Source organism: Eptesicus fuscus, chromosome 19, assembly GCF_027574615.1.
Source record: "Eptesicus fuscus isolate TK198812 chromosome 19, DD_ASM_mEF_20220401, whole genome shotgun sequence".
NCBI lineage: Eukaryota > Metazoa > Chordata > Mammalia > Chiroptera > Vespertilionidae > Eptesicus > Eptesicus fuscus.
This window is the reverse complement of record NC_072491.1, coordinates 30,406,940-30,430,285: the sequence shown is the minus strand read 5'-3', so window position 1 is coordinate 30,430,285 and position 23,346 is coordinate 30,406,940. Positions and strand designations below refer to the sequence as shown.

The window sequence follows — 23,346 nt, the reverse complement described above, 5'->3', positions numbered from 1 at the left end:
TGGAGAGAGAAGTTGGAGGAGTAAATGCCTGATGTGGCTGGCCACCCATTCCGGGGCTTTGCATTGCCCTGCTATTACTCCCTGAACAACAGTAGTCTGCCCTTTTGTGCATAATCTCTGTCCTGAAGCAGGGAAGCAATCATTGCTCCAAGACAACTCAGGAAGAGACCAGAGTATTGCATAAAGCTTTCTTCCAAACTTGCTCTCATTGCTGCCTTGGGCAGTCTGCTCAGGGTGCAGCTGCCCGTCCACATACAAGTCCAGACTGACCTCATTTTTCCTTTCCTTTTTCCTTTTAAATTCCTCAGATCCTCTTTTCTTGCCTTTCTATTGTTTCTTCAGGTTTGACTTTGGAAGAGAGAATCAGCAGTCAATGTTTAGTTGATATCTTGATAGAAATCTATAATCTAGTTTACTCTTCTTTATTTCTGGCACCTGGGTTACTCCTACTATCTCAACTGTATATTAAAAATCATTATTACAGCCCTAACTGGTTTGGCTCAGTGGATAGAGCATCAGCCTGCAGACTGAAGGGTCCCAGGTTTGACTCCGGTCAAGGGCACATGCCTGCATTGTGGGCTTGATCCCCAGTGGGGGACGTGCAGGAGGCAGCCAGTCAATGATTCTCTCTCATCATTGATGTTTCTTTCTCTTTCCTTCTTTCTTCCTCTCTGAAATCAATAAAGATATATTTTTTAAAAATCATTATTACTTTTAGGGGCATTAAGACACAAGGGCTTGGGGATTGGCATAGTTGTGGAAATTACCGGAACCAAAAGTCACTTTAACCTTTCAAATCTGGGATGCACATCTTTGTGTGTATTTGATCTGGCCACTCCTCTCCCACTCTTTGCCAAGTTTTACATGAGATGGTTCTAAAGTCAACTTAATATGGCTTGGGTAATAAAAGTTTCATGATGAAGCCTATGATAATTTAAATAAGCAGAAATATGGCAAAAAAATAAGAATCTTTGTCTCAACATGATGAGAGCATAAACAGGGTGTCTTTTATGAGGCAGTGATATAATTATGGTTAAGTGTGTGGGCTTTAAAGTCGAAATTGCAAGTTAGAACTTGTGTGCTGTCAGTCACACGTTAACTACGTAAGTTTGGGCCAGGTTCTTAATCTCCCTAGATTTTAGTTTCTGCATTAAAAGTGGTTAATAATTGTACCTACCACATGCATTGATGTTAGAATTAAATTCTATATTAGGCATTTAGCATGGGGCTAATCAGACAGGAAGTCTCTAATTAAAAACTTTCATTATTGTAAGGTTACCAATGTCTTTCTGACTTGAAATTATTAGAAAAGATGAATCAAGGTGGTGGGCAACTGCTCCTTTTGATTTTCCTTTTAAAGCTTCATCTACTTCCATGCCCTGCATTTGTATTTATATTTGAAAAGTGACAAACCCCATAGACTAGTAGATAGCCAGGTATTAAGTACAAACTTTCAGTTTCCTCATTCAGTTTATTTGCAACTTCTACCATAGGGAGCAACTTCCATGAGCCAGAAGGACTGTAGAGCTATCTAAATATATTGCATTTGTTTAATCTGATAATAAGTTGGAACTAAAACACATATCTTTTAGGTTTAGTGATACCTTCTATATATCACAGTCCAGACGGGAAAGATATTATCTCTACTTTTCGTAGAGGAATCTGATCTAGACTCAAGCTGACCAATGAATAACCGAAAAAATGGCCTATATTTTTCTAACCCTCACATGTGCCATACCCTTCAGCAGATCCCTACACTTTCCCCATTGGCCTCGAGAACAAATGGCAATGGAGAGTCACTTACAAGCAAGGCAGGCTGACTCTCTGGGTCTCGCCTCCAAAGTTAGAAAAAAATGTTAGAAAAAAAAGCTGTAAAATTATTTTTTATTTGTATTATAAAATGTTTCCCTTTCAGTATAAATTCTCATACCTGTATAGCTAGGTCATGAATGAGTGTTTCCTTCCTTGATACTTCAAATTTAACTCATTCACACAGCATGGTATCAGTGAGAAAAAGTAAGTCACACTGAATTATTTGTTTGACTATTTAGCAAGCGTTTCTCTGGTGGTTACTGAGAACTTGAAATGTAGTTAATGCAACTGGGGAAATGGATTTTGAACTTTATTCCATTTTAGTTAATTTAAATTTTCATTTAAAAACGAAAGCTGTGTAAAATAGTTTCTTCATACACACAACTTTATTGTTTTGGTAACACTATCTTTTACAACCATTGTAATTTGTGAAACATCATCATCTTAGTGTAGAGTGCATATTGGGCATATTTGTCATTTCTAGTAATTGCCAAAGGATTATTTCACTTTGAATGATTTTTTTCAAACTGAAATCATTTCATAACATTGATGTAACATTGTAATATGTGTATTTGAACCTTGTATATGTGGAGCATAAGTTATAATATACCTATATAAATGAAAATTTGTAATTAAATAGAAATATTTACTATTTTAATTATAATATAATTAAATTATTTTTCTAGTTTATCTCTTAACCCACTTGAGTTCTTTGGGATGCAAAGGACTGTGCATTTTTCTGTTCTGTACTTCTAGTGCCTAGTAGTACACACAGCACAGAATAGGTGATCATTTAGCCTATGTTGATTGAATAAGTGAGGGCCCATCATGCACATTTTCCCTCTTATGCCCTCCTCTGGCTTGGCATGTCATATTGCAGTACCACTCTAGATATCTGGATGTGTTTTTTATGCAATGTATGGCATACCCAGTGTTGTTGTTTTTTAAAGGCTTTAATAAGATAATGCTTGAAAGGAATTCTTCATACTTTCTCAGTATGGGTCTCATAACTGAAAATTCAAATATTCAGAATACTACCTATAAAAAGATTAGAAAAAGGTTGGTTTAAATTTCAGGATTTATGCATTCTATTGACAATATCTTTTCTCAAATCAGAGGCTCAAAACAATATACACTTTATTTGTCATTAGTAGAGGCAGTTTGAGAGGTCGAACTGACCCAGGGTTCAAATCCTGTCTCCTCTTCCAGATAGTGTAATCTCAGGGGAACTACTTAGTCTCTCGGAGCCTCAGTTTGCTCAACCGTAAAATGGCAAGGATGTTATCCTGAGGTCACTGTGGGGATAAGGAAGCATTCAAAACAGCATAATGCTGGTAAGGTAAAGCCTCGATGTACCTTAGCGATTTTTATTATGAATATTATGGACAATGATCAAACTGTATCAACTAGAATATTTGATTGTGAGCATTAAAAATCGATTCTGATTAAGACCGAAAAATGGGGGAAGGAGTGGAATAATTAAACAAAAGCAAAAAAATGAAACTATAAAAAAAAATTAGAAAGCAGGGCAGTTCTGGAAACCTAGGTTTCATGAATTAAAAACAATCTCTTCAAGGTGCCATTCTTAGAATAATTCAACTCTTAATAATGATTTTTCCACCCTGTGCTTTAGATTAGATATAGAAATTTTAAATCCCTGAAAGAGAGAGTCTGACTGACTGGCATGGGTTCTGTGCCAGCCTGTTGGCTTGGGGGATGGCGGTGTCTGGACTGCAGTACCTTGATTGACAGTTCCTCCAAGGACATTTTCAAAGGGGTGTGGCTTATTCTTCAAAATAAAATTGGAGTGCTGTTATCAAAAGAAGTAATGCTTCGCAAATAAAAACAACAGATGTCCTCGAGTTTTATTATGTCATAAATTACACAGGCAACCAAAGGATCTGTGTGCACGCATATTAGCATAACCAATGGACACAGACACTGGGGCGGTGGGGGCTTGCCTGGGGTGGGAATTACTGGGGGACAGGGGAGGTCAATTGGGGAAAAAGGAGACTTATGTAAAACTTTAGACAATCAAAAAAAATTACACAGACTGCAGTATTGCATAAGATATAGATAAGTTTCTGTTATCTAATTTCTTCACCTGAATTGGAGGTAAGATGGGTAGAAAAGCTGCCTGCCCAGGATGTGGCTCTGAGATAAGAATTCCTAGAATGGTTGAACTGGGAAGGATGGTTTAACTTGAATTATGGTGGAAGGGGAGCCAAGATCCTAGATGGGAAGACCTGGACATTGAATTCTAAAGAATGTGAATGAAAAATAAAGAGGTTGTGTGGAAAGTAAACTCACAAGGGTGACCTGATCATAAATTCCTAACTGGGCAGGTCATGACCGGTAGTCACGCCCCAGGCATATAACTTCTTTAGTAGAAGGTTTATCTTCGCCTTAAACAAAGCCCTGTCCATTGTTTCCATGCATCTAGGTTAACACACCTTTGAAATGCCTCTTTTCAGACCTCTCCTTCTAAAGCATGACCCCCCTCAAGAGTGCACATAATCTTAACTCTTCTGTAATCCAGCAATTTTCAACTGGTGTTTCCCAAGAATTTCTAAAACATGCAATACCTGACTATTTAGTCAGGGGCACTGACCTCTTTTCCCTTTGATTGTCAAATAATAATAAAAATTAATAAGTGACAACAGCCAACACAGCAATAGCTGTCTGATGTGGATGAGTCAAAATTATACCTTTTTTTTTCAGAACATGAAAAAATATATTTTTTGGTGTGCCTCAGAATTTTAATAATTTATGTGCACCATGAGATGAAAAAGGTTGAAAATCGCTGCTGTAATCCAATCTTCACCTTGCTTTCTCCCACCTTCATGCAGTCTTCCTTTCGTTCTCTCTTTAATTCCAAATGCATAAAAGAAACTCCAAACTTACTTTTCTAAGCATTTTTTTCCCAGTCTTTTGAGATTTGGTTTCCAGGCATATCCTCTGTTTGACTCAAATAAATCTTTATAAAAATTCTCGACAGGTTTGGACATTCTTATATTGACAAGAACAACATCAAATAAGACAATGAGGGAACATTAGAGACTTAGAAAATAGAGAACAAGATAAATTGCTTTTGAAAGAGTTAGGGCATCCAGTTCAGAATTAAATCCATTGCTAGGAATAAGGGGGTATATTTCTTGTTTTTCTGGTTCCCAAGAGCATTTCCAATGGCCAGAGATAGATGCTTTAAGGCATCACATAAGGAGGTTCTACAGGGATAGACAGATATTAACTTCTCTGACTCCAAACAGAATTGTGCAAACACTTCACCAGGCAAAGCTGCTGTCCTTGTCTTTTCCAGATTGTTCACATCTTTCATAGTAAATTTCTCCATTAGCCTCGAACTAGTGTTTTCCAAATGCCACTCTGTAGACCAGCGCTGATCTGTGACAACATTTCACTGATTGATAGTAAGAGAGAGAGAGAGAGAGAGAGAGAGAAGAGAGAGAGAGAGAGATTACTGCTGTAAGCCCTAGTTGGTTTGGCTCAGTGATAGAGCGTTGGCCTGTGGACTGAAGGATCCCAGGTTTGATTCCAGTCAAGGGCACATGCTTGGGTTGTAGGCTTGATCCCCAGTAGGGGGCATGCAGGAGGCAGCCTCTCTCTCCCTCTTCCTTCCTCTCTGAAATCAATTAAAAAAACAAGTTTATAAATAAAAAGATTACTGCTGTAAGGTTTTTATAAAACTCAATTTATTCAATTTAAAGGGATTTCTTTTATTTTAAAATTATTTTATAAAATAATGATGAAAATAGACGGCACAATAAATACTAGCAACTCTATATTGTATTGCTTCTCTCTTCTTTTCCTTTTTTTTTTTTCTCCTTCAATAATGTTGATCTACAAAATACAAAATCTGGCAACTATATCTCTAAATGCTTCTGGAGCTCTGACTATTGGCTTCCCACATGGTCATGCATGGGGAAATGTTGCTTTCGACTACCATCAGTGGTAAAGGGCATGAGCAGACCTAAATTCACATCCTGATTCTATATTCAGACAGGATTAGATCCATGGTATCTGAGCGAATAAGTATCAGTTTTTCACCATTAAGTATGACGTGAGCATCAGAACGAGCAGCAAGGGACTTGCAATCTAGAAAAACAGAAAAGAGAGAAATAATCGGGACGAAATGAGACTATGAGCCCAGAGAGACGGTTCAGGAAGCATACACAGGGCTCTAACAAGAAGGAGACCTTGACCACAAACCACGTGTAGCTGAAAAGTCTGCACAGGTTTCTCATAAAGACAATAACCAAATCCCAAACACAATAAGCCTGGGGCTGGCTGGAAGAGATAATACAAACACTTGGCTGGGACAAAAGACAAGTTATAGTGGGCCGGGCACTTGTTCATTCATTTTTTTTCACTTAACAAGTAAAATGTAGAGCTGTTATGTGCCAGAAAATAGATTTTATGTGCTGAGGATACAACAGTGAACAAAATAGATAGTTGCCTTGCCCATGGGGAATTTAAGTTTTATTGAGAGTCAGATAATAAGCAAATGACAAATAATGCAACGCATAATTTTAAGTAGAGATAAGTGCTAAAAAGAAAGCTGAATAAGAACCAGGGAATGAAGATAGTGGGGAGGAAACAAGCCATTTTTAATATGCTTATCATATTTAAGGGATAGTCTCTCTGGAGTAATTTGAGACGCAGTCTGATTAAAGGGAAGATGCTGTGTGGAGGTCCCACGGCAGAGTGCTGCCGAGAGAACAGCACGTGCAGAGGTCCTGTGGTGGAACTGAGTGTGACACACACTAGAAATAATAAGAAAGCGTGTGCTGAAAACAGACGGAGCAAGTGCTGAGTTTGGAGAGAGGTAGTGGGCAGGCCCTGGTTAGAAGTGGGGATTTTATCACTGAGTTGTTTTCCTCCTTCATTCTTTCTTAAAATTAAAGCCCACCATTTCTTTCACTCTAACAGGTTTTTTTTTTTTTAAATGTATGGGGGTGGTATTTATTGTGACATTCACAAAACCATACAGGTTTCAAGTGTACAACTCAACAAAACATCGTCTGCACACGGCATCATGCGCCCATCGCCCAAAGCAAAGTCTATTTCTGTTCCCATTTTGTCCACCTCCACCTACCCCCATCCCCTTTCCCTCTGGCTATCATCACTCTGTTGTCTGTATATATATTAGGGGCCCGATGCACAAAATTCATGCAAGGGGCTCCGCCCTCGCAGCTGCAGCCCTGGCTTCATCTGGAAGGTCGTCCAGAAGGACATTGATCTAATTAGTATATTTTGCTTTTATTATTATAGATACATGATTTTTCGCTTAATCCCTTCACCTTCTTTCATCCAGCTGTCAGTTTGTTCCATATGTCCATTCCTCTGTTTCTATTTTGTTTGCCAGTTTATTTTGTTCATTAGATTCCACATATACGTGAGATCATGTGGTATTTGTCTTCCTCTGACTGGCACCATTTCTTAGTCACCACAGATTTTCACTCTCAGCCTAATGACTCTTCAATGTTGTCATATGCAGCATAGCTACACCAGCAGATGATCAAAATCAGCATCAGTCACCCAGTGGGGCTCTGAGCAACAAGTCCATTTAGCTCTCTCTGCACCCAGCAGGGGTCCCCAAATGGTAATGCTGACACCCAGCATGACATAGCTAATGCTATGTTCAGGATGCAATTACAAAACCCAAACCCAGCCTAGCTAAGCAAGTGGGCCAGAGGGGAGCATTCCAGAAACACACAATTCCCATGGCCCATTTTATATTCTCATGTGCATTCCTCTGAATTTAAAAAGGAAAAAAAAAAAAGTGGAATTGATTACAAGTCCCAGAATCTTTCTGTTTAAACTTATGGGAAACAATTGATTTATATGCTCTCCTGGATATAAAATATAGCTAGAAAAGTAAAGCAAAAACAAAATAACTTCTAGGCCAGGATAGGAACTCAGAATTTACATATCAGATGAGGAAAGTTGGGCCACAGTTAATTAGCAAATAGTGTTAGATTTGAGTAAGGATTATGTTCTGCCTTCATTTTGGAATGTTTAGCTGTGGAGACCTCTGGATCTGACAAAATTTAGCCACCCATTTTTATATGTGTAGGTGTCATCTAGAGCTCCTACTCGGCATAAAAGTATTTCAAGTTTTGGTACTTATCTTTTGCTTTCTTATCCGAATAATAACAATTTATCAAGTGGTACTAGGCACTAAAGTGATAGGTTGTTGTTGTTTAGAAAATAGAGGGTAGACATATAGATAGGTGAGAAGACAGGACTTATGGAATCAGATTAACTTGAATCCATCACTTCCTAGTTTTGTGGTCTTCATTGTGTTATTTGTACCTTTCAAATCCTTACTTCCCTCATCTGTAAAACAAGGACAAAAATACCCACCTTGTAATGTTGTGAGGATTAGTGAGATAGCAGGAAAAGCACTTGGAGCCTAACATGGAGTAAGGATTTTATCAATGGTGGTTGTTTTGTAACAATTATAGATTCACAGGAAGTCACCCAGTTTTCCTTAATGGCTTCATCTTACATAGCTTGATAGAAAATTAACATCACTACAATGTATGGATATAGTTCTGTGTCATTTTACCATATCATATTATCATATTATATCATATCATATCATATCATATCATAGTCACAGTCATATAATCACCACCACAGTCAAAACACAGAACAAGTACATCACTACAAAGGGCTCCCTTATGCAATCCAGAAGTGGAACCCACCCTCTTTGCTCCCACATCTTTACTCCTTGACAACTAATACTAATCTGATCTTTATCTCTCTAATTTTGTCATTAAGGAAATGTTTTATATAAATGAAATAATACAGTATTTCACCTTCTGAGATTGGCTTTATTCACTCAACACAATGCCTTTAAAATCTATCCAAGTCATTGTATGTATCAATAGTTTGCTTCTTTTTATTCCTGAGCAGTGTTCTATAGAATGGATGGGACAGTTTGTTTAATCATTCATCACTTGAGGGCCATTTTGGCCGTTTCCACTTTGTGGCTGTTACAAATAAAGCTGTACTTATAAACAATCCTGTGCAGGTTTTTGTCTGGATATAAATTTTTATTCCTCTGAAATAAATACTCAGAAGTGTGTGATTTCTGGTTTTGTGAACTATTTTAACAATTTCTCCTTATTGTTATAACTAGGAGCCACAGATTTGCAACTGTTACAATATACAAGAGGTTGTTAAAAACAAGTAGTGGAAGTTGAGTAAAATCCTTGAGTAGAACTTCAAAGTTATTTTAGTCAGGATAAGGAATGCTAGCTGCTCTAACAGACATCCTCAAAATTTCTGTAGCTCAAAACAGTAACAGTTTATTTCTTGCTCACTTGATATCCAGTGTGTCAGGCAGTGCTTCTAGGGGGCTCTTTTTCTATTCTGGGACTCCTTCTCTGGTAGAGTTCTGGCATCTCTGCTTTCTCTGCTTTTAGCTGGACGGACAGGAGAGAAGAGGAGTGGATACAAAAGATAACTCTAAATGTTTGAGGAGTCAGACCTTCATATGGCTTATCTTGGTTTTGGCTGCATTCCATTGGCCAAAACCAGTCACATAGTCTCTACCTAACTGTGAAGGAGTTAAGACATGTGGTCTTCCAAGAAGAGGTGATGCAGCATCTATCTGGCTAGGCTTTGCATCAGTAGTGAGCATGTCTGAACAGATGGAAAGATAGAACATTCCGGGTTTGCTATCAAAGCATTGCAGGTTGAAGCACAAAACCTTGCTTGAGGACAACTCAGAAGCAATCCTCAAATCACTTCCTATGAAGATAACACAGAGTTAAAGAAGTGGTAACAACTCTGTAATGTGCACCCTTATTTGGTAACTAGAGGCCCAGTGCAGAGATTCATGCACCAGTGGGGTCCCTCAGCCTGGCCTGCACCCTCTCGCAATCTGGGAACCCTCGGGGAATGTCGGACTGCTGGTTTCAACTGATCCCTGCAGGCTGACATCCCTCAGGGATGTAGTCGTGCCCAAAGCTGCAGGTGGCCGGGTGCTGCGCTGCTCTGGCTCATCCCAGCCCTGCTGAACCTCCCTCTGTTGCTGGGTAGCACACTGCCACAGAGGCAGAAGAGGCTCGAGCTGCCGCTGTTCTCACCAGCCATGAGCCTGGTGTCTGGCGCCTGTCAGTCAGCTGAGCAGCGCTCCCGCTGTGGGAGCACACTGACCACCAGGGGGCAGCTCCTGCATTGAGCATCTTCCCCCTGTAGGTCAGTGTGCATCATAGCGACTGGTCAAATGGTCACTTGGTTGTTTGATTCTTTGGTTGCTTAGGCTTTTATATATATAGATTATATTGTTAAAAGAGTTGATCATGCTGCATATATTAAACTCTCCTGACCAGATGCTAATAATCTGTGGGATGTACAGAAGTCGAGGGGGGATGCAGAAAGAAGAGGTGAGACTGTGTCAAGATCAGTCTCACAAACCTCACCTGCCAGCTCTCAATGGCTACGCTCACTGTACATGCTATGGCTGGGCTTCGGTTAGGTTAAGCCAGGATCAACAAACCATAGTCTGCAGGTCACAGCCAGCCCTCTGCCTATTTTTGTATGGCCTGTGTGTAAGTTTTATATGTTTAAATGTTTGAAAAAATCAAAGGAAAGGATTATATTTTCTGACACTGGAAATTATATGAAAATCAATTTCATCGTCCATAGATAAAGTTGTGACTGAACACAATCATACTCCTTTGTTTATACATTGTCTATGATTGCTTTCACACCACAATGACAGAGTTAAATAGTCACAACAAAGACTGTATGTAGGCCTACAAAGCCTAATATGTTTATTATCTGGTCCTAGTTGGCTAGTCTCAAGTATAAAACCAAATGGGCCTCATAGTTTTTCAACAGTTTTGAAAAATATCATTAAGTTTATAGAAAGCTGTGCCCCTTTTAAAGCCAACATTGTTTAATGACATTTTCACATTGGGAAAGTAGCCTTGTTATTTTTTTTTTTAATCCACTTTAAACAGAACTTCATCATTTACTTGTCACAGGAGCGGTTTTCTGAGAATTAACAGGCTTATTGCTGAGCCTGAAGGGATAACGGTCTTATCCCTGAAATCCATCAGCATTGAGTCTTCAGTCTGGAAAAAGAACTGCCACCCGTCCAACTTTGAAGAGTCCTAAAATCCTACCTTATAATAAACAAATATGCAAATTGACCACACCTTCGCTACGCCAAAGCCACGCCCATCAACTAAGCCACGCCCACCAACCAATCAGGACGAGTATGCAAATTACCCCAACAAAGATGGCGGATAATTTGCATATCAAGACAGCGTAGAAAGAAGCCAAGAGATGCTGAAGGGAGCAAAGCTGCGGAGAAGCAAGCAAGCCAGGGGGAGGAGAAGGGAGGAGCGGAGGCGGGGCCGGGGGAGAAGGAAGGAGAGCGGGGCGGGCTGGTGGAGAAGGCAGGCCGGGGGACAAGGGAGGAGCGGAGGTGGGGCGGGGTAGAGTGCAGCAGGAAACCCTATTGCAGGATTTTTCCTGCAATGGGAACGCTAGTATTACATAACCGTAACATAGTTCTATCATGTGACTGAACCCTTAACATGAAATGATTTTCCCCAGGCATAAAATGTTCAGGCTTTGACCTACAGTTAGAAATCTCTAGCTTTTTATACTCACTTGTTTTCCCATTGAGCTCAAAAGAGTGTCAGCAAAAAAACCAAAGTTTTCCCCAAAAGAAAAAAGAGTTCCCATTCCATTAGTGCTGTGAAATGCTTCATTTTTAAAAATAACCTACAGAGTCTCAGCTTCAACATCACAATTTGCAGAAATGAACAAAAAGCAGCTGGGTTATTTTGATATCCTAGGAAAAGCACATGAGTCTTTTCCTCTAGCACCTTAGAAAAATCACATTTCATGCCTCCTTAGCAACCTGCTAGATTTGTTTTCCTCTCCACATCTGATTTTGCATTTACATGTGTAGTTAATAAGAGCCCTGGCTTGGCACTCAGACTGCCGACACCCAAAATGCCCCTCTGGTTCTTACACTGTGTGACTTTGGGTAACAACATGATGTTCTATAACTCATTTTCCTTATTGGGGTCATATAATGCCAACTTCATAGGCTTGTTCTAAGAATTAAATGGGGTATGACATGGAAAGTGCTTAACAGACTGTCTGGCATGCAGAAAATGGTTAATAATATTGTCTAGAATTAAGAATTGCTATTGTCTCACTGGAGAATGGATAGACCAAAGAGAGTCTTTTGTTTCGGTGCAGTAGCAAACGCCATGCCACATGGCTGTAAATGTAGAAGTAGTGTCAGAGACAAATAGCAGTCTTGTCAACAAAGCCATCTGTCAGCGGATTAAGCAAATTCAAACAGAAAGAGCCTCTCTGTTTATCAAGGCACCAGGCAAAATATATTAATTACATGGACAGCAACATTACAGGTATTAACTTAAGTCAACATAAATAGTCGTTTTGCATTAAGCTCTCTTAAACTCCCAGGAAATCTTAGAATTTACCCAGTTCAACCACCTGCATGATGAAGCCATTCTGCCCCACACCCCTTCCCATGGTGAGGGAAACACTGTTCCTTGAAGCAATACATTTCATTTTGAGGCTCTTCCTTAGATTTTTTTCTTTCAATATTTACTATCCAGTTTTGGGGACCTTCATCACCCTGGCCACGTAGCCTATTGTGGTTTTTTTTTTATTATTATTTAATATATTTTATTGATTTTCCACAGAGAAAGGGAGAGGGACAGAGAGTCAGAAACATCAATGGGAGAGAAACATCGATCAGCTGCCTCCTGCACACTCCCCACTGGGGATGTGCCCGCAACCAAGGCACATGCCCCTGACCGGAATCGAACCCAGGACCCCCCAGTCCGCAGGCCGACGCTCCATCCACTGAGCCAAACCGGTTAGGGCTCCTATTGTGTTTTAAGTACAACAAAACTCCTTTGAAAAAAAAAAAAAAAAACCCAGCTCACCTTCCCTGGAATCTTCTCTCTGGTAATACACACCCCATATATTCTCGAGGCTGTGTAGCTAGAGAAAGTGTTCAAAATATGTCCACAGGCCCATTCCTTATGTTTAAGAGCAAAATTCAAAGAAAAATGATTTGATCTCTTCCCTGGGTTCTGGTTTGCAGGTCCTAACCATATAATAACAATGTTGAAAGGCAGCATGAGAAAGTGGAACTCTAGTCTGCAGAGCCTAGATAATTTAAAATTGAATGTCTTGTTTATTTAGCTGTTCACACCTCTAAATGGAGTTGGAACAATATAGAACTGAGTAATTAAATAAATGTGCTTTTCTTTCCAACATCAGGTCAAGAATGGTGAAGGGTCTCGGGTTTTACTCAACTTGCAAGCTACCAAGCGAGCCTGCCACAGCGTCGCAGTGTTGTGATGGCTGCCAGGAGACCCGAGACTCCTGGGTCAGAGACAAAGGAGCTTATTACCCAATAATAAGCATGGCAAGTAGCCTGAGCTACACGTTCCTGTTGTTTCCATCTGTCCCCCGTGTCCACAGGGACAAGGTGGGATGGCACACATGGATGCTGAGGACTCAGTGGTTTGCATCACAGTTGAGAAACCCTGAGCTTAAAAATCCCTCAATCTTTTATAAAGGGCTGCATACAAACTTACCCATTTTTTTTACCCTGTAGGGTGACATCTTCACTACACTGAGCAGCAAACAAACGTGCCCTCTGCTCCAGTGGAGTCACTCTCTCTATTTTCCAGGCTGTTCTATATCAACCCTCTTGAAAAGGGAATCTAAAACAAAATCTGTCAGTGCCTCTGCTCTTAAGATGTATAAAGTATAAGAGACCCACGGAGAATGGTCTCCTAGTAGACTGCAGGATTTCATTAGGGGGAATACGTAATTTCTCTAGAACGTTAAACTAATCAGTAAGTATTTATTAAATGGACAGTGTGTGTTCAGCATTTCTGTAGGTATATTGTGGAGGATGAAAAGTTCATGATCTCCAGGTTCAGGAAATTTAGAATTTATCAGGGACTACTTGACCCAAAGCAATAGGGAGCAATACAAGATAAGCTAAAGTTAAATTAGGAATAATTTATTCATTCACATACATAAATATTAAATTCTTAGCATAAACACTAAAATTTACTTAGCGTGGACTGTATGACAGGCATTAATCAAGCCCTTTACACCTATATTTTTACTAACCACAAAACTTTATTGACGTGAGAAATGTTTTGAGCCATCCATTGATAGTTACAAACACATCAGGATCTGTTTTATTGGTATGTTTTGGTTTGTTTGGCAAGGGAAAATCATGAATCAAATCTAAAGTGAATCAATTAAATTGAGAGAGAGAGAAAAGAGAGAGAGAGGAGAGAGAGAGAGAGAGAGAGAGAGAGAGAGAGAATGTGTCACACCATGGAACAGACACTTGGCAGGAGCTGAAAGCCCAGGTCAGTGCTCTTCCTGCCTTCTTGAGGGTTATGTTGCCCATATCTAACTAAGCATGAGGTGAGAATTATGCAGAACAGGAAGTGAGAGTCCAGGGTTCCTGGGGAATTCAGTTGACTCACCCATAAATCAAGAGATGGAACTGAATTATCTCTCTAGTGCTTTAACCTCTAGAAATTTCTGATTTGATGTTCACCTAGCAGGTGTTTGTACCTTTGTCATTCGCTATAAGGATGTTAAGATGTTACTTGAGGGACTCTAATAGATGGGGCAGTGGTGGCTTTTGGATCTCTGCAAAGGAAAACAACATCAGACTATTCTTCTTCAAGTAGCTATGGCTTTTACCATGTGTATGGAATTCAAATGAAAGTAACCCTGCTACCTTGGCTGAAATGACTGGACCAGAGCTAAAGACACCCACATAATGTATGTGAGAACGACAGCATGACACAACTAACTTGGCGTGAAGCACTGCCAGTATAAGTGACCCAACCAGAGCTCCTCATGGTGGTGTGAACATGAGGCACGGAAGAAAAAGTGGGTCATGGGAGCTGCTTTGTACTGTACGTGACTATGAGTCATTCTCCAAATACATTATGATCTGCTGGGCAGTACAATTTTAGGAGCACTGAGGCACAGAATGACTCTAAGATACAGTGTATATTTCTGGGGTTTCTCATTCCTGCAGCTATTCTTAGATAAACCCTTATCACCTAGAGAAATCTGTGTGTGTGTTGTCTTTTCTAACTATGAAAACCTCAAGGACAGGCAGGAGGCTCTTGGACTGAATGATGCTCATGGGTAGACAGATGAGTAAGAGATTTCGCTCTGCTAAAAGAATAGTGCTTCTGAAAGACCTTGTTGCATAATACAGAATTAGTAAGTTGAAGCTGCAAAAAAAAAATATTTTCTGTTTGCTTTGCAACCAAGATGAAGAAATAAACTGGAAAAGTCGACTTAATGACTTAATTGATGATATGGGGATTGATGACATGGGGTCTGAGATTTCACCTTACTTGCAGCTAACACGGATGCTGGCAGAAGACAGCAGACTCCTGGCTCAGAGACAGAGCAGTTGTGGCATTCAGGAAGTCAGCCTTTGCACTTGATTCTCAAGCCCCAGTTCCCACAGGCTGACACTAAAAATCGTGAGATTCCTGCACGCACAATGGGTTGCATTACAGAAGAGAAACCTTGAGCGGAGGGACCTTGAATCTTTTATAACTGGCAGTAAGCCTGACTGGCATACAGGAAACAAACGAGTCCCTTGCTCTGGAGAGAGATACCATCTTTGTGGCTCAAGGATGTTTGTACAGCAAACATCCTTGAAAGGGGAGTCAGTGCCTCTATTGGAAGGACAAGCAGGAACAGACTCACAGAGAACTCTCTCCCAAATGACCCATTAATAGAATAATGAAATCAATTTAGAGGGTTTAAAACATGAAAGAATAGTTCGTGTAATAAGGGTAAGCATTGTTTAGTGAAACTTTTCTTATAGCTACATATAAAATCTTTAAAAAATTTTTATTGGCAATCATTTGAGACACGTTGGCTAAGATATCACTAAATATATTGAGTTCTTACATTCTGGGTGCCCCAAATCTGTGCAATAGCAATATGTGTTTTATTGGGGTCCTTCCAAAACATATAGCTAACCCTTGAACAATGTGGGAGTTATGGGCGCTGACCCCCCAAGCAGTCAAAAATCCATTTTGACTCTCCAAACACTTTACTAATAGCCTACTGTTGACTGGAAGACTTACTGATAACACAAAACAATCTATTAACACTTATTTTATATGTTATATGTACATAATAGAGTACTCTTATAATAGAGTAAGCTAGAGAAAAGAAAAGGTTATTAAGAAAATCATAAGGTCTGGCTGCCAGTATTTTAAAAAGATTGTCACAACCCCCCCCCCCCAAATTTCCAATATATGTGCTGAAAAAAATATATGTATAAATGGACCTGCAAAGTTCAAACCTGTGTTGTTCAAGGGTCATCCGTAAATTAGGAACATAATTCCATAGACTATAGTCTACTCATGATTGATAAACCCATTCAAATGCTATTCTTTGAAGATGAGAAAATTTTATATACTGCACTGTATTTTTTTAACTAAATGGAGTTTTAAGAACATTATTTTTACCTTGGGTTTCAGGTAGACAGTGTGCAAAATGTGTAATATGAATTCACATGACTGAGAGAATAAAATGTGGAAAATTTTACATTACTAAGTGAATTGATGTTTTGTCAAGCATTGAATTTAATGAAAAGCACACATAAAAGTGAACAAATACTTGACATCTTCACAGCTCGAAAGCAAATATTTATTTCTGCTGACTTACATATTTGTGAAACCAATGTTCTGAACAGACAAAATGAATGTTTGGTCTTTAATGTACCTGTTAAATTCAATATTTTAAAAAATCCTTTACATAATAGACAAAATTTTATTAAAACTAGTTTTAAAAGTCCAGTTTAATAACTATTTACTGAGTTTGTACATGAAAAGGATCTGAGTTATGTCAGAGGATAGAAAGACATGTAAAATACCTACCTGACTTCATATTGTTCATGTAGTTTAGAGTGATTATAATTTCAAAGGGTAAAAGAATATATGTAGTTTTCTATTGCATGTGCCTACAACATTGCCTCTATTTATTAAGTATCACTATTATTGTTGCCAAGATCAGGGCCACAATAGAAGGTTCTAATGCTAACATAATTATTTTATATTAATTGAAAAAGTTACCCATTTAGTTGAATCTAAATCTTGGTGGAAAACAATTATAAGAATGGATGTTTATGCCTGGTTTCCTCTAAAGCGGAGATCCCAGGTCCAGAAACTCCTCTCTGAAGAGTATAGGGTTGCGATTATTCACGTGACATCTTATGAGCTGCACATCAGTGATGCTTATTTATCTATGCCTGCTAATTACAATGAAGACATGGGAGCACCTCTTTTTGCTGCATTCTTCTAAGACCAAGCTCACGTAAAGAGGCAACATTCAAAGCAATTCCCAAGATATCTAAGGAAACATGGGGTGAAATCTGCCTTCCAGTGATTAAGAGGCCTGAGATAGATAACTGGGGAGCTGGCCCACATGCTCTGGAGTCTGCTCTGGAGTCTGCTCTGGAGTTGGAGAACAAGTTAACTGAGCTCCTGTTAGACCTGACCACCATGGCTTCTGCCAATGATGAAACTGGTCTCTTTCGCTTCATGGAAAAGTACCTGGATAAACACTGGAGGAACACAAGCTCTCTGGAACACCAGCTTATCTATACTAATAAAAGGGTAATATGCTAATTAGACCGAACATCTTCCGGACAAAGCCACGGTGGCCAGGGCTAAGGCAGAGGTGGTTAGGGGCAATCAGGCTAGCAGGGGAGGGCAGTTAGGGGTGATCAGGCTGCCAGGGGAGGGCAGTTAGGGGTGATCAGGCCAGTGGGGGAGCAGTTAGGGGCATCAGGCCGGCAGGCAGAGTGGTTAGGGGCAATCAGGCAGGTAGGCAGGCGAATGGTTAGGAGCCAGTGGTCCCAGATTACAAGAGGGATCCTGCATCGGGTCTAAATCAGAAGTCAGACATCCTCCGAGGGGTCCCGGGTTGGAGAGGGTGCAGGCTGGGCTGCGGGACCACCTCCCATGCACGAATTTCATGCAATGGGCCTCTAGTATATCATAAAGGATTAGAAAAGCAGGCCCATCAGGAAGACCCATTTGAAAAGCCTGCTGAAGGCAACAAAGCAAGTCTTTCCATTGTAGTGGATCCCCAAATCAGCTTAATCTTCTCCACTTGACAGAAAACTGCTTTCCTTCATTATTGTGTGTATAAATAAATCTGGTTGTGCATTATAAAAAATAAGAACAGATGTAGATCATGCATTAGAAATACACCATCCACAATCTTAATATATGAAAGCCACTGTCCCAAGAATTGCTTGTGCTGTCAAAAGATACAACTTTAATGACAGAACCAAACACAGTATCACTGGTTTATAAAAAAATAGAATTATCATTTTTATAGTATTGAATCTTTTAAGGGAATACTACAAATAATACTCTTCTTGGAAGTTTAGTATTTAAACATGAAGAAATGTCATCAGTTTATTGTTTTGTTTTGCTTTCTCAGAACAGTAGTAAGAGCATATTTACCTACGGTTCAACTATCCTGAACCTTTAATTAATTATATTGTCACCCTAAAAAGCACTTAAAAAAAGAGAAAAATACAAGGAAACTAACTGGCAGATTTCTCTTCCTCTCACCACACACACATACACACACACACACAGTTTCTCATCTCTCAATTTTGAGGTTAGGAGTCATTTAGACAAACCAAAATATCCTCATCATTTATGATGTTAACAATGTTTCATTAATAAGTATTATTTATTTCACATATAATGGAGAGCTTGAGGACAGATGGTATTTATAGAAAGGTCACAAAATCCAGACATTTAGGAGAAGTCCTTTGTTGGATGTAATCAGGACTGGAGTGGGCCAGTTAATTGAGAAAACACAACTAATGTGGGAAATTATTTAAAAAAAAAAAAAAAAAAACTAGACATCTTAAACACTTAAAAGATGTCCACACATTATCATTTGCTTATCTTTTAATATAAGGCATGGACTTTTCTTTGAGTATATTCACTACTTGCAATTCTTTTCCCCGCTCATAAACACTCTTGTCTATTTCCAGAACATTTCATCAGCTGGCAAAGAAGCTCTGGGCCCATTAGCAATCACTCCCCATTCCCTCCATTCACCAGCCTCTTGTAGGCACTAATTGACTTTCTGTATTTGTGGATTTACCTATTCTGGATGTTTAATATAAATGGAACTAGAGGCCCAGTGCACGAAATTTGTGCACTGGGGGAGGGGTGTCCCTCAGCCTGGCCTGTGCCCTCTTGCAATCTGGGAGCCCTCAGGGGATGTTCGACTGACAGCTTAGGTGGGGGGCGGGCCCAAGCTGTCAGTTGGACATCCTTAGTGCTGCCGCAGAGGTGGGAGAGGCTCCTGACAACTCCGCTGTGCTCGCCAGCTGTGAGCCCAGCTCAGGGCTTCTGGCTGAGTGGCACTCCCCCTGTAGCAGTGCACTGACCACCAGGGGGCAGCTCCTGCATTGAGTATCTGCCCCATGGTGGTCAGTGCGCGTCATAGGGACCAGTTGTTCAGCTGTTCAGTCAATTTGCATATGAGCCTTTTATTATATGGGATTATATAACCTGTGACTTAAAAAATGTTTTTTTCCATTCACCATCCTTGACAAACATCAGCTTGTTCTCTATATCAGTGGCTCTGTATCTGTTTTATTTTATTCATTTATTTTGTTTTTCTAGTTTCCACTTATAAGTGAGATCATATGGTATTTGTCCTTCTCTGTCTCACTTATTTAACTTAGCATAATGACCTCAAGGGCCATACATGTTGTCACAAAAGGCAAGATTTCAATCTATTTTATGGCTGAGTAATATCCTGTTGTGTGTATACCACACCTTCTTTATCTTTTATCCATTCTCTTATTTCAACCTTTGGAGTAATGCATCATCTAGGATGACCACCTTAGGTTCTTGTAAATTAAGCAATCTACTTTCAGCATCTGTTTAAACTTTTGATTCTTTTCTTCACAATCAACTACAGTTTTTGCTCCAAATCTAATTTAATGGCAATTTTTGTTTTTAAGCAACTCACCTATATCAAGTCATCCAAAGCTTTCAGCTATATATTTACATTAACATTTGCTTGTTTTACATAATATTTAATTTATATGTATCCTATATAATAAAAGGCTAATATGCAAATAGGCCGAACGGTGGAACAACCAAAAACCAAACAACCGATCGCTATGACATGCACTGACCACCAGGGGGCATGCACAGAACATGGTGGGTTTTGGCAGCAGGTGGCAGAGCGTGGAACATGGCAGGCTTCAGCCACGGCAGGATGGTGGAGCAGGTGAGGGGGGTGCCAGACCAAGGCAGGGCGCTGGTCACTGTCATTAGCACGAGCTTCTGGTGGTTATTGAAAATCCTTTGCTCCCTTGTGCCTTGGTCCCACGCAGTGCTCGCACCTGCTGCCAGTGCTGGCCCCACTCACACCCGCTGCTGGTGCTGGAGCCACTGCTTGCACCCACTGCCGGTGCCCAGCGCCGGCCCTGATCACTCAGTGCCGTCAGCGGGTACAAGCAGCAGCTGCCAGCCCCAATTTCCCCTCAGGGCTGCTCCACCTCCACCTGCTCCTGAGGGGCGATCAGGGCTGGCAGCCACCTCTTGCACCCGCTGCCGGTGACGGCCCTACTCACACCCGCTGCCGGCGCTGGAGCTGCCGCTCACACCCACTGCTGGTGCCTGGCACCAGTCCCGATCTCTCAGTAGCGTCAGCGAGTGCCAGTGGTGGCTGCTGGTCCCAATCTCCCCTGAGGGATTCTCCACCTCCCCCTGCTCCTGAGGGACAATCTGGGCAGCAGCCGCCGCTCACACCCACAGCTGGCACCGGACCCAATTGCTCCACACCCTCAGCAGGTGCCAGTGATGCCAGCGCCATCAGCGTGTGGGAGCAGCAGCAGCAGCAGGAGCGGGGCTGCTGGCAGACAGGGGACCGGGGACCGCTGTGGGAGGGGCCTGGCGGGGGCGCAGAGGATGGGCTGAGACCCCCTGTGCCCACCGCAGCCTCACGGCCCACAGTTCCTTTCAAGGTGCATGAATTCATACACTGAGCCCCTAGTGTATAATAATAGCTACAATGTCAAAATGGGGTTGAAAAACTAACTCAAGAAGTATATAAAGTTCTACTAGTAGGAGTGAAAGGGGGCAGGTGCCCCAAGAGCACTAAACCTTACTAGGTGTGACCACACAGGTGGTGGGGAGCAGCATTTAGCAAGCCGATTAATTGGAAGGTGATTAAAGAAGTTCCTACTATAGCCCTGGCCAGTGTTCTCAGAGGTTGGAGCATCGGCCCTTGCACCAAAGGGTAGCAGGTTTGATTAATGGTCAAGGGCACATACCTGGGTTGCAGGTTTGATCCCTGGCTTCAGTCCAGGTGGGTGAGGAGGCAACCCATAGGACTCTCTCTCTCTCTCTCTCTCCCCCCCTCACTTTCCTCACTTCCACTCTCTCTCAAAAAAAAAAAAAAAATCAATGGGAAAAAACATCCTTTGATGAGATTAACAACCACCACAACAAAAAGTTTCTACTGTATGTCAATTTTTGTTGCTATTAGTATTTATACAGAAGAAATATTAGGTAGTCCACATCTTCCTCAACAACTAGAGAAAAGGTTATTTTTGGAAGACCAGTTTGCCTCAATGCACAAACCTCAAATTGGTGAATTATTTTACATTTACTTTCATATAATTTTCATTCGTATAAACTCATTTTTAAAGGCTCTAACAACTTGTTACTGGAAATGCAAGTTTCCTTCAAGTTCCTATGAAGGTTTTAAGACAGCATTACTGTCCTCCATGTAATGAACTAATGTTTTTCTTTTTGGCATGAAGTTGCTAATGATTCCATGTTATCTTTCATCGGTTGTCACCTCTTGAAATTCTGATCTTTAAACTCGCTCTCATTCTTTCCACATGCCTTGGCATCTTCTCCCTCAATTCTTAAATCCCTTTCTCCTAGCAAAAAATGCTCCAGAGCTCTTAGTTATCTCTAGTTGTCTCACTGATGCTTCGCATAGTGTCACAGTGACACGGCTTGATATTCCTTTCCAATATCCTTGGAAAACAATGTTTAGTTTAATTTTACAAACCTTAACCAGGTTTCCAATGATGCTTTGAATATTTTCATAACTACCACCCAACTCACACACTTTGTCGATCTCACAGTGCAGTTTCAGGGGGTTCTGTTGAATCTTAATCTTTATATTTATCCTTGGATTTGGTGACCTTCACTTTCAGATTTCTACTGAAAGGAGCTTTGTCTAATTTTGAAGCTGCTCCCAAAAGCTAACAAGGACAGTGCCAGTTCCTTTAAGTCTGGTGCTGCCAACGCTCCAGGAACTGTTCTTTCACTGATTTGTATTTGTACTTGATTTTGTGCTGTGATTATTTTTAAGCTTGTTACAGATTGCTGGCAGGGAAACCAAGCGATCAATAGTCTTTGTTTATTGTTTCCGTATATCCATATGCAAATTATACAGATGCCCTGGAACTCTAAGTGGTAAAGGTCAGGCTGTCTCTAATGACTTGCCTAGCAATGGATGTTCGGAATCCAAACCTGCAGTTTTTAAGGTCCTTAATAGTAAAGCCCACTTAAAACCAATGACTTTTGACCTTGAACAGTAAAATAGAATATTTACATAAAATGAACTTAAAATGCAGCCTAACAGTTAAGAATGATACTGCACATCTTAATATTCACTTTTGAGATGGATGATAAACTTATCAATACTAATTAAAACACTAATTAAAATTTAAATATTCACTATTCTTGCTAAGATCAGTGGCATAGTAGAAGGCAGTTATTTCTATTAAATGCTTCTGTAAGTACATTTGGAGGGCTTACGATGACTCACAGATTGTATATCCTATCTTGACTGACCATCCTGGGACGAACTTTATATCAAGCGGACTTGCTCAGGCAATTTCTCTGCCTCCTCAACCTCTGGGCGGAAAGTATAAATAAATGTCCTTGAAAGTGAGAGAAGGATGAAGTATTTTTTCATTACGAAAGCCCAGGAACAAGGTATGTTTTTCAGCTACATACAGCAGCCATTTTCAACCAGCGTGCCGCAGGAGGCGTACTGGTGTGCCACAGGAATTTCTAAAACATTTCTAAACTATTTAGTCAGGGGCACTAACCTCTTTTCCCTTAGACTCTAAGGCTTAGATTGTCAAATAAAAAAAAAATGACTACAGCTAACACAACGCTGTCCGGTGTGAATGAATCTAAATTATATCTTTTTTTTTTTTTCAGTTCTGCAAAAAGTATACCTTTTGGAGTGCCGCAGAATTTTAGTTATTAGTTTATGTGTGCCATGAGATGAAAAAGGTTGAAAAATCACTGACATAGAGGATGGTTTATACTACTATCAGGTAGAGAGGTAAGGCATGATGTCTATATCTGGCATACATACGGATATAAATGCATAAGCATTTAGATT

The 23,346-nt window shown here is 40.3% G+C and overlaps 1 pseudogene; it reads left to right on the top strand.

Moving 5' to 3' along the window:
* The first annotated feature begins 17,037 nt into the window (after positions 1-17,037).
* Positions 17,038-18,040, top strand: LOC129147283 (ferritin heavy chain A-like; annotated as a pseudogene).
* Positions 18,041-23,346: the final 5,306 nt, after the last annotated feature.